Source organism: Dama dama, chromosome 9, assembly GCF_033118175.1.
Source record: "Dama dama isolate Ldn47 chromosome 9, ASM3311817v1, whole genome shotgun sequence".
NCBI lineage: Eukaryota > Metazoa > Chordata > Mammalia > Artiodactyla > Cervidae > Dama > Dama dama.
The window spans coordinates 9,639,924-9,648,858 of NC_083689.1; the positions used below are offsets into that span (position 1 = coordinate 9,639,924).

The 8,935-nt window shown below is 53.4% G+C and overlaps 1 non-coding gene across 1 annotated transcript; it reads right to left on the reverse strand.

The window, feature by feature from the left end:
* Nucleotides 1–6,981: 6,981 nt before the first annotated feature.
* Nucleotides 6,982–7,054, reverse strand: TRNAG-UCC (transfer RNA glycine (anticodon UCC)). The gene has a single exon. It is a non-coding gene; the product is annotated as a tRNA-Gly (tRNA).
* Between the last annotated feature and the right edge of the window lie 1,881 nt (nt 7,055–8,935).

The window sequence follows — 8,935 nt, forward strand, 5'->3', positions numbered from 1 at the left end:
TGTACTGCAAGTTTTGTGAGATCTTAATTCCTAGACCTGGGATTGAATCCAGGCCAGCAGTGAGAGCTTGGAATCCTAACCAACTGCCAGGGAATTCCCCACTTCATCTTTTTTTGTGGTTGAGTAATATTCCATTGTATGGATGGGCTGCATTTTGTTTATCCATTCATCTACTGATGGACACTTGGGTTATTTCCACCTTTTGGTGATTGTGACTAATGCTGCTATGAACATTGTGTACAAGGGTTGGAGTGAATACCTGTTTTCAATTCTCTTGGTAAATGCCTAGGAGTAGAATTATTTGATCACATTGTAATTCTATGTTTAAATGATTAAGAAACTGCCAGATTGATTTCCAAAGTGCCTGCACATTTTTCATTCCCATCAGAAGTGTGTGAGGGCTCCTTATTTCCCCACATTCTCATCAACACCTATTATTTCCAAGTTTTTTTTTTTTTTTTTGAGTCTGGTCATCCTAGTGAGTGTGAAGTGGTATCTCAGGGGACTTGATTTGCATTTCCCCGAGGAGTAATGACGCTGAGCATCTTTTCATGTGCATATTGCCATTTGTACATCTTCTCTGGAGAAATGTCCATTCAAGTCTTTTGCCCAGTTTTCACTGGGTTCTCTTTTTACTATCGAGTTATGAGTGTTCCTCATACATTCTGCATGTTAATCTCTTGTCAGGTGTATGGTTTGCAAATCTTTTCTCCTATTCCGTGGGTTGGCTTTCCCTCTCGTTAAGTGTCCTTTGTCAAAGAAAACTCTTAAATTTCACGGAGTCCAATTTATGTGTTTTCCTTTGGTCCCTTATGCTTTAGGTTCATATCTAAGAATTCTCCTTGTCTTAGACGCCCCCTCTTGCAGGCACGGGATTCCCAGGTAGCTCAGTGGTAAAGAATCCACCTGCCAATGAAGGAGAAGCTGGAGAAGCAGGTTGGATCCCTAGGTGAGGAGGATACCCTGGAGAAGGAAATGGCAACCCTCACCAGAATTCTTGCCTGGGGAATCCCATGCGCAGAGGAGCCTGGGGGTCTACAGTCCATGGGGTTGCAGAGTGTTGGACACAACTGATCCACACACATACACACACACTTGCAGGTGTCTCTCCCCATCCTCGCCGCTTCGCAGCCTCTCCCTCTGGCCAGCGCTGACCTCCCCACCACCACCCCCATCAATTCCGGTTGGGGCAGCAGCCATCCAACCCTGTCCCCGCACTGGGAGGCCTCCTGGCAGACACCGGGCAGCTTCCATCAGTGCTTAATAACGGAGCGCTCGGAACCTTGGCAGCCACGCGGGAAACCCCGCCCGCAGGCATCCGCCCCTTGGCCACATCGAGCGCCGCTCCCCCATGGCCAGGCGTGGGGGCCCACAGCTTTCCAGGTGGGGAAACCACGATACGGAGGGAGCAGGAGGGAACCTGCGTGGTCCCCGGGTTGGGGTGATGGTGGAGGTCGCACCCCCAAGCTGCTTCTGGCTCGGGTCCCTGCCCTGCGCTGACCCTGGCGGGCGGGAACCGCTTGCGGGCAAGGCGGGTCCGGATGAAACCTTAACAGCCAGGAACAGAGAAGAAAAATACTCTCTGGGCGGGCGAGCTGGGCCGGGAGGGTGGGGAGGGGGGCACCGGCGGGCCAGGGAGGAGGGGCGGGGCGGGTTTCTTTACCAGCCTGGGTGTGATTTCAGGTGGGAGGCGGGAGGGATGGAGTGTCTCACAGCAGACGGAAAAACGTTTTACAGGTCTTGAGCGAATTCTGCTCTGCCGCCAGCAAGCTGTGAAGCTTGGGGCTCTCCAGCCTCCGTTTCCCCATCGGTGGGATGGGGGTAGTTACTGGTTCAGACGGTAAAGATTCTGCCTGCAATGCCAGGGACTCTCGTTCGATCCCTGGGTCAAGAAAATCCCCTGGAGAAAGGAATGGCTACCCTACTCTAGTATTCTTGCCTGGGAAATCTCAGGGACAGAGGAGCCTGGTGGGCTACAGCCCATGGGGCTGCAAAGAGCCGGACACAACTGAGCGACTCTCTCTCTCACACGCACACACACACACCCCTCCTTGGGTGTTGTGAGAGGTGAAGAGGGTGCCTGGCTCTGGAAGCGCAAGCCTTAGGAAGCTGTCCCTAACCGCATCCTCAATAATATGAAAGTCATGGTTTATTCAAAAGCACAGGAGATTAGCTCCACCCAGAGGGCCAGGTGGGGGCACCTGTGTCTCCCTAACTGCCCACCTCCCTCTCTCTTTTTGTCTCTGTCTCCCCAGCTATGCGGTTTCTCCCCCTCCTCCTCCTCCTTCTTTATTCTTAGTTGCCGCGTGGGATCTAGTTCCCTGACCAGGGATCCAACCCGGTCCCCCCGCCCCACATCAGGGTCCCAGAGTTTTAGCCACTGGACCACAAGGGAAGCTCCTCCCTTTCTCATCTGTCTCATCTCTCCCTGTCTATTTCTCTCAACCTCACTTCCCTGGTTCTCACTGTCTCTCTGTATCTCTCACGGTCTCTATCTTTCCCCAAACCCTCCTCCAGTTCCCCTAGACTAGGCCTGCATCAGCTGGCTCAGCCCAGGCCTGACCGGTGTCTTAAGCCCACATTTCCATGAGACAAGGCCCAATCAAACCTCCCTGAAGCCGGCCCCACTGTGGCCTCAGGGTGAGGATCCAGGCAGTTTGGGGCCCTCACTTGCTGCCTGGAAAACCCAAACAGCGTAAAAGTCTCTCTGTAACCCCCGAAAGCACAACAGATCAAAACCCACAGTCTTGAGACACACCGGTTCTCCCTCCCCCATGATTTGTTTAGATGGGGAAACTGAGGCCTGTATAGGGCTTCCCAGGTGGCTCAGATGGTAAATGAGGGAGACCTGGGTCAGATCCCTGGGTCGAGAAAATCCCCCTGGGGAAGGGAATGGCTACCCACTCCAGTATTCTTGCCTGGAGAATCCCATAACAGAGGAGCCTGGTGGGCTACAATCTGTGGGGTTGCATAGACTCGGACACGACTGAGTGACTGACTATAGGCCTGTATCATGAAGACTCGTCCAGAGCCGCCAGCTCCAGCACCGTCACTGGTCATACTTGTCCAGCCTCCAGGGTCTCTGGCTCTCAGGCAGCCCCCCAGTCCCCCCTCCCCGTCTTCACCCCCGCCCCTGGCCTGCCCCGTAAATGGTGATCGCCCTGGTTCCACCCAGACAGGCCAGGCAGCGACACTCCCACCTCCCAGAGCTGGTTTCCCGGTGGCAGACCCGGCCGATGGCCCAGGCTGTGTCCCAGTGGCACTGGCAGCTGCCTAGTGCCCGCAGGAAATGGGGACCAGAGGGTGGGGTCTGAGGTGGGCCCCACTGTGTTCCCACTATTGCTGGCTTTCATCATGCTCTGTGCGGGGGTGGGGCAGGGAGGGAGCCACTTTTCAGACTGAGGGTCCCTTCTTCTGGAAGCATCTCCCACTGCCTCCCAAACCCCTGGGGACCCCCAGCTCTGAGTACGTCCCTCTGGCCTGGCCTTGACCCTGTGGAACCATAGGTACCCCTGTGGGGGGTATCTGTGATGAGCCGGGACTCTCTCAAGCTGGGGCCTTGAACACTGACCCACATAAGGCAGGCACCTGACCGTGGCCCGGTGAGCAAATGAGTGAACAAACACGTGATTTACATGCATCCCGGAACCACAGAAACGTGGGCCTGAACACTGAAGCTGGAATTCTTAGCGTCCCCCCCCCCGCCCCCAGGGGCTCCCACTGTAGCCTGCATCTGAAGCCTGAAGTGAATAATACATTCCAGGGAGGGAAGGACATTTGATGGTGTGTGTCTGCACCCCCGGGCCTCCCACATGGCGCAGTGCTAAAGAATCTGCCTGCCAAGGCAGGAGATGCAGGGGACACAGGTTCCATCTCTGGGTTGGGAAGATCCCCTGGAGGAGGAAATGGCAATGCACTCTGCTATTCTTGCCTGGAAAATTCCATGGACAGAGGAGCCTGGTGGGCTACAGTCCAGGGGGTCACAAAGAGTCAGACACGACTAAGCCGGCAGCACACACGAGCCCGTCTGCACCCCACCCCCACTCCAACTCAGGGAGAGTGTGATCCCAGGCCCAAGTTAGGCTTCACATCTAGCCTCTGTCACTCATTGACTTGGATCACCATTTTTGCTTCTCAGAACCTCAGTTTGCCCATCTGTAAAATGGGAATGGTGCCCTTGTTTCAGGGTTGTTGGGGAAGTAAGTGAATCTATATGAAGCTGGGTCAGGCCTGTCTTCAACTGTGAATGGTAAGCCTCCTCCTCTGACAAGGTTTGAAATTATAGAGATAAAATCAGAGCCCAAAAGAGAGTAGTTGCATCAGAAGGAAGCCGGTGCACTTGGTTGGGAGAGGAGGGTGGGGTGTAAGGCTCCCTCCCAGACTCCATTGCCTCTTGACTTCCTGCTGACCCTTTCAGCCTCTCCTTTACTCAGATCAAGAGCCTCCTCATTTCCCCGTCCGTGAAATGGGACCAAGCAGGTATCCTCGACTCTTCACCCCCCACCCCCGTGCACCAGCGAAGTTGCTCCAGAATCGCCCCCTCCTCCCCACCGACAGGACCAGCGCAGGCATCCCTGTCCTCCCCGCTCCTGCCGTCTTCCACTGTAGTCTCTTGCCTGTGTGGTGACCCGAGTCAGACGCATCCTTCCTTTCTTCAGAACCTCCGTGACTCCCGCCTCCCTCAAGGTAAAAGCCGAAGTCTTCCTTGAGACCACAAGGCCCTGCTGGTCTTGCTGCTCCCACTTCCTTTCTTCTCTTAACCTTGATTGGGTCACTTTGTGTAGCCGCTCAGTCGTGTCCCACTCTTTGCAATCCCGTGGACTATAACCTACCAGGCTCTTCTGTCCGTGGGATTCTCCAGGCAAGGATACTGGAGTGGGTTGTCATGCCCTCCTCCAGGGGATCTTCCCGACCCAGGGATCGAACCTATACAGGTCTAAGCAGATTCTTTCTCGCTGAGCCACCAGAGAAGGTCTGGTCACATTCGGCCTCCTCAAAACCCCTCCAATAAGTCTCAGGGACTTTGCACATGCAGTGCCTCCACCCGGGACCATCTTCCTGGAGTCTCCCAAGTGTCTTCTGAACCTCCTTCAGGTCTTGGCTCAACTCCTGCCCACCTGCCCTTTCTTCCTCTCCTACCTTCAGGAGTCTTGGTTTTCTTCACAGCAGTGTCAGGCCAATGAGCTCACAACTCAGATGCCTACTGTCAGGCCCTGGGCTGGTAGCTGGGGACACAGCTGCGGACAGTGGACACACCCATGCTCTTGTGGGACTCAGGGTCTGGAGGAAGGGAGAGAGATGAACACTACAGATAAAATGGGACACAGGACCAGAGGGAGGGTCTTTCCAGAATGAACAGTCACGGAGGGTCTCCTGGAAGAGGTGACATTGGGGTCTAGGTCTGAATGAGGGGAAGGAGAGAGCAGGAAATGTGGTGAGAAGGTTCCAGGCAGAGGCAAAGACTCCGACCTGGGAATGAGCTTGTTGGCAAGGAGGCTGTGGAGTTAGATGATGGGGGAAGGGCAGCAGGGCTGGACCTCATGGGACCTTGAGGGCCATGGGGAGGTTGCTGGTCTTTTTTTTCCCCTTATTTTGGCCACACCGCACGCACAGCATGTGGGATCTTAGTTCCTCCACCAAGGATCAAACGCACACCCCCTGCCTCGGAAGCTCAGAATCTTAAACACTGGACTGCCAGGGAGTCCCAGGGTGATGGTCTTTGCCTTAGAAATGATCAGTGGGGACTCCTCTGGCCCCAGTGGTTAAGACTCCATTCTTCCAATGCAGTGGACACAGGTTCAATCCCTGGTCAGGGAACTAAGGTTGTGTATGCCACATAGTGCAGCGGAGAAAAAAAAAAAGCAATCAGGCACCCTGGGAGATTCTCAAGGGGCAAGACCAGAGGACTTGATTTTGTCTCAAAGGTAAAGACGTGACCGCGTGCGCTCACTCTGGCGGCAGGGTATTTCTCGCTCCTTCACAGCTGGAGAAATAGAGGTTCAGAGACGTGAAGAGAAGCATCCCCAGGTCCAATCTCCCTTGCCTGGAGCCTGCAATCCCCTCCCCTGCCTCCCACACCCCCCCCCCCCCACGCGGCCCAGTTGCAGATGGGGAAACTGAGGCACAGAGGTGCTGTCCCCTGGGAACAGAGTCCGCCCCCTCCAGGCTCCCTGCCCTTCCACCAAGGAGCCTCACCAGGGATCTTTCTCATGCGGAGGAAGCAGCAGCAGCTGGTTGCGCAAGTGGGTGGCCAGAGCCTCAGGCCTGCCTGGGTTTCAGTTTGCAAATATCGGCCGGCTCCAACTGCCTGCAGCGGCCTGGGAGCTTGGCTGGACCGCTGCCTACAGGAGAGTGTCTGAGCTAAGGGGACACATAACCTACTGGCTCAGAAAGACAGGGTGCTGCGGGGGCCTGGGGGTGGTCAGGGGTCAGGAGCCTGGGGGTGCACTGACCCCTCATCCTCATTTAGCCTTGATCACTCATTCAATCAACAACTATCGCATACTTCATGCTTTGCTGCATTAGCATATTGTATTTTCCCGGTGGGCATCTATTACACGCATACCAGCCGGTGTACCGGGCATTCACCTTGTTTAAACATCATCCCACAATCCTCTGGGGCGATGTTTGAGCTCCCTGTGGTGGCTCTAAACCTGGTTCTTAATACAATAACGATGTATTCTCTGACAGTTCAGGAGGCCAGAAGTCTGAAATCAAGGTGTGGGCTGGAGTGGGGGATGCTTTCTTCTGGGGGTTCTGACGGAGAATCTACCCCTTGCCTCTCTCCCGGGTGCTGGTGGCTGCCAGTAACCCTTGGCATTCCTTGGCTTGCAGCCGCATCCTTCCAGCCTCTATCTCCATCTTCTCCTCTGTCTCTCTTTGTCTTCTCCTTTCTCTCTCTCTCTCTTTTTTTTTTTTTTAATATATATTTATTTATTTATTTGACTGCATGAGGTCTTAGTTACAGCACATGGGATCTTGTTCCCTGACCAGGGTTTGAACCCGGGCCCCCTGCATTGGAAGCACAGAGTCTTAGCCACTGAACCACCAGGGAAGTCCCCTCCTTTCTCTCTCTTACGAGGACACCTGTCATTGGATTTAGGGTCACCCTAGCCCAGGTTGATCTTTTTAGAAAAATTATGTACTTATTTATTTTTGGCTACACTGGACCTTCGTTACTCTGCATGGACTTCTCTCTAGTTGTAGGGAGTGGGGGTTACTCTCTAGTTGCAGCACCCGAGCTTCTCATCTCAGTGGCTTCTCCTGCTGCAGAGCACCGGCTCTAGGTGAACGGGCTTCAGTAGTCATGGTGCACAGGCTTCGCTGCTCTGCGGCATGTAGGATCTCCCCAGGACAGGGATTGAACCCCTGTCCCCTGCATTGTCAGGCAGATTCCCAACCACTGGACCACCAGGGAAGCCCCTAATCCAGGTTGATCTTGTCTCAAGATCCTCAATTAATTACATCTGCAAAGACCCTTGTCCCCAATAAGGTCACATTCGGAGGTTCTGGGTAGATATATTTTTTGGGGACCATGATTCAACCCTCTCCAGGCAGATATTATCAACTCTATATGTCAAAGAACTGAGGCACAGAGATATGAGGTCGCTGATTTGAAGGACTAGGACTTAAGCCCCAGTCAGTTGGAGCCTAGATCTATTCACTTCACTGTTCTGAAATCACCTCCTGTCTGCTCTGTGCCAAGTCCTGGGACACAGAGGGGAACAAGAATTGCAGTATTAGGGACAGAGCTTTTGAACCTCAGGCTGATGGTTGTTTCATGTTAGGGTGTGATCTTAGGATTGAGAGTCTCCCCTGAGCCTCGGAATGGTTATCCTCTGGAAGACGTGTCTACCTGGAACCGATGAATGGGACCTTATTTGAAAGTAAGGTCTTTGCAGGGCTTCCCAGGTGGCTCAGTGGTAGAGAATCTGCCTGCCAGGGCAGGAGATTCAGGAGACAAGGGTTTGATCCCTGGGTGAGAAAGATCCCCTGGAGTAGGAAATAACAACTCATTCCAGTATTCTTGCTAGGAAAATCCCATGGACAGAGGAGCCTGGTGGGCTACAGTCCATAGGGTCTCAAAGTGTCAGATGCAACTGAGCAACTGAGCACAGATATAATTAAGGTAAGGATCTTGAGATGAGCTCATCCTAGATTAGGATGGGTCCTATATCTAATGACAAGTGTCCCAATAAAATGAGAGGAAGGAGGGGAAAGAGACAGAAGAGACATCCATGTGAAGACAGAGGCAGCGCCCGGAATAATGCCGCTATAAGCCAAGGGATGCTAAGCGTTGCTGCCAGCCAGTCAGAGGCCAGGAGCGAGGCCTTGGACAGATTCTCCCCAGGAAGCTCCCACACTTCCCCTCATCCAAATAATTTGCTCCCTGTCTTCCCACAGGTCTCCCAGCCCTGAGACAGGGGTGCCTACCCCTGGGGAATTCTGGCCAGGAGTAGGGAGGCGTGCCCAAGTGTGCATTTCAGGGTTGTAGAAACTCCAGATGGTTTCCTAATGTGTTGGAAAGTCTGAGTTTCTTGTGAATCTGTGACTTGGGAAACACCGGTTTTGTTGCTTTTGTAGCTTTTGTCAATCAAACAGCATCTCACTGGAGTTTCAGGTTGCATCTTCCTTATCACCTATTGATTCTGAACATCTCAACCACATTGGTTTCCTCCTTGGCTTCTTCCTACTATTTTTGATGAGTCAGGCATGCATGCATGCTAAGTCACTTCAATTGTGTCCGACTCTTTGTAACCCTATAAACTGTAACCCACCAGACTCCTGTGTCCAAGGGATTCTTCAGGCAAGAATACTGCAGTGGGTTGCCATTTCCTCCTCCAGGGGATCTTCTCAACTCAAGGATTGAACTCATGTCTCCTGTGTCTCCTGCATTGGCAGGCAGGTTCTTTACTACTAGCATCACCTGGGAACC